Source organism: Monodon monoceros, unplaced genomic scaffold (assembly GCF_005190385.1).
Source record: "Monodon monoceros isolate NGI ecotype Baffin Bay Population unplaced genomic scaffold, NGI_Narwhal_1 Super_Scaffold_11, whole genome shotgun sequence".
NCBI classification, from domain to species: Eukaryota; Metazoa; Chordata; class Mammalia; order Artiodactyla; family Monodontidae; genus Monodon; species Monodon monoceros.
Window position 1 is genome coordinate 64106086 of NW_021703767.1, and position 3214 is coordinate 64109299.

The following is a 3214-nucleotide window of genomic DNA, read 5'->3' on the forward strand; positions in this document are numbered from 1 at the left end:
GCTTCTATCATGTGTGTGCATGTGTGCGTTCTTATTCCATTAAATATTATCAGATAAATGGGTATCCACTGCGTCAAGCCCTTCCAAGTAACTATGATTTTTCTCCCCGGAATTAATATGAAGAAATTGTCTTCATTGATATGAAGATATATGTTAATAGATTTGCAAATATTAAGACATCCTTACGTTTTAAGAATGAATCTCACTTGGTCATAATGTATTATTTTCCTATATAACTGTTCAATTCCGTTTGCTAATATTTTATTTAGCATATTTACATCAATGTTCACAAGGAATATTTGGGGTTTCTTTTTTGCCTTGTTTTGTTTTCTGCTACCATCAGATTCAGGAACTAATGTTATATTTGTCTCATGAAGTAATTTGAAAGTTTCTGTTCACTTCTGAAGCTCCAGAAAAATTTATATAGCATTAGGATCATCTAGATGTTAACCATTTCATACAATGCCCCGTTGGAAACACCTAGATGGGGTACTTTTTGTTGGGGGAATATTTTTTTTTTGATCTTTCACTATTCTCCTGTGAAACTAGTCTATTTCACCTCTTTCTGCAATGGAATTATTTTTACTTAATTGAACGTTCCTAGGAAACTTTATCTCTTACCTAAGTTTACAATGTATCTGCATAGAGTTACACAAAGTATTCTGCTATGACTTTTATTATTTCTCTGTCTCTCTAGCTATTTTTTCTTGTAGTTACTTATTTTGTATATATGTGATTTATTGCTTTCTTTCTTTATTAGGTTACATGTCTATCTTTGTTAACTTTTTAAAAAATAACTTTTTGTTTTGTTTTGTTTTTTTACCACAATAGCAAATAATCAAACTATAATATGGACTAAGGAACTGAATAGACATTTATCCAAAAAAGACATACAAATGACCAATAGGTACATGACAAGTTACTCAACATTACAAAAGATGTAAGGTACAGGATGACCAAAATTAGCACAGCTGTAGGATGTATATCAAAGTTGTTAAGGCAGTAAATCCTACAAATATTCATCGCAAGAAGAAAAACTTTTTTCTGGTAATCATTTCATAATGTATGTAAGTCATATCACTACCCTGCAAACTCTGATATCATTAAACAAGAAAAATATTTAAAAGGTAAAAACTAAAAGTGCAAGATTATCAAAGAGGACAAACTACTACTGTTTTACCTTTAGAATTATTTTATTAAATCTTAAAGGTACAACAGTTTCTTAACTCTACACATGAACTAATTTTCTTTAGAAGAATGATGTTATGTCTCATTACACCATGATTCTAGCTAACAGTTTTACAAAATTTTGAGAAAAATCTTGAAAAAGGATTCAAATATCATCCAAAACTTTGAAATTTAACATTATCAAAGGGGATGCTTCCACATTCTTACAGAGACCACTGGAGAGACAATAATTCAAAAGCTAAGAAACGATCTCAAAAGCATTTTTTCATACAGACTTTCCTCCACAGAAAGGTATTGTTCTTACATAATCGAGTCGACTCACAAAATGGCTCTCTGTACCTGCTCTGGTGTCTTCTGCCATATCACTGCATATTTATGCATGACTGAGGTAAGAGTTTCCTGAACACTGTTATTTCGATAACATAAAGCTCTTCTGTTACCTCTGGGCTCTCAATGTCTGTTTATACAGTCAAGCCCATGGCAAATAGAAGCTCAGTATCAGCTGGTCTCTGCATAACGCCCACGTCTTCCACCGCCTCCTGGACCATAGTTTCCTCCACTGTATGATCCTCCCACGTTCCTGCTATACCACTCAGTTTTCCACTCTTCAGTAAATCGTACTTAGAAGGTTTCTGCTTATAATTTCCCAAATCATTGTAATTATGACTTCCATAATTTCTTCATCCATAGCTGTCAAAACCACCTCTGGAGGCCCCATCCAGGTCACCATATCGAGATCTTCTGCCACCATATCCTCCTCATCCTCCTCCATAACCAGGGCTAACCCCCAAAATGCCACCTCCAGATCCTCCTCCACACCCATGATAGCCATCCCCAAATGTATGTCCTCTTCCGTATCCATCAGCTCCTCCTCCAAGTTTCCTTCCTCATCCTGGTCCTGCTCCAACATTTCCACCACCACCAGGAGAGTCTCCAAAACTGACGTTGCCTCCTCTTCCACCTCTAGAACTTTGGACTCCCTGCATTTTAGGTCGAGACAAGGCCTTTCTTACTTCTGCATGATGACCATTGATGCTATGGTCTTTCTGCAACACAAGCTTATCCATGGGATCATGGTCATTAAAAGTAACAAATCCAAAGCCTCTTTTCTTTCCAGACTCCCTATCGGTAATTATCTCAATGGCATTGATTTTTCCATATTTCTCAAAGTAATCTCTAAGATGATGCTCGTCAGTATCTTCTTCAATTCCACCAACAAACAGCTTCTTCATGGTGACAAGAGCCCCCAGCTTTCCATAGTCCTCTCTTGGGACAGCACGTTTGGGTGCAACTGTTTTCCCATCAATGGAATGAGGTCTGGCAGCCATGGCAACATCTACCTCAGCCATGGATGAAAACGTGACAAAACCAAATCTTCCTGGTTTGGGGCTGGCAGGATGCCTTATTAACACACAGTCTATAAGGTTTCCCCGTGGCTTGTAGTAGTTCCTCAGACTTTCTTCCATGGATTCAGAGCTTAAGCCACCAATAAAGAGTTTACAGAATTTTCCTTTTCTTTCTTATTCCTCTCCAAAGGAACAGATGTTGAAGTTTTCTTCATCGCAGGCTTACTCGCTTGAGCCATTTTCCCGAAGCTGAGGGGGATGAGGGAGATCTCCAAAGACTAACGTGAACCGGAGGGTCCCGACCCCGCGGTGAGAACCGAACCTCCGCTGCTCCAGCAACAACACCTGTAGGAGCACCTCCACCGGGGATCTGGTGATGCTGCTACTGCTCTGGAGCCGCTGCCGCCCTTGAACCAATCTTGAGCAACTTTCAGTTTTTCTGCAAAATGTCATTTTGAACCGAGTGACCTTTCCTGATCCAGTAATCAAACTTCTTATTACATTTCCTCTACATTGATTTTTTTCTGAACTTTTAATTTTCTCTGCATTGTTGTTATCTATTTTTAAAAATAAATTTATTTATTTATTTTTGGCTACGTTGGGTCTTCGTTTCTGTGCGTGGGCTTTCTCCAGTTGTGGCGAGCGGGGGCCACTCTTCATCACGGCGTGTAGGCCTCTCC

The 3214-nt window shown here is 38.4% G+C and overlaps 1 pseudogene; it reads right to left on the reverse strand.

Annotated features, from left to right (window-relative positions):
- Positions 1-1686: 1686 nt before the first annotated feature.
- Positions 1687-2749, reverse strand: LOC114890283 (annotated as a pseudogene).
- Positions 2750-3214: the final 465 nt, after the last annotated feature.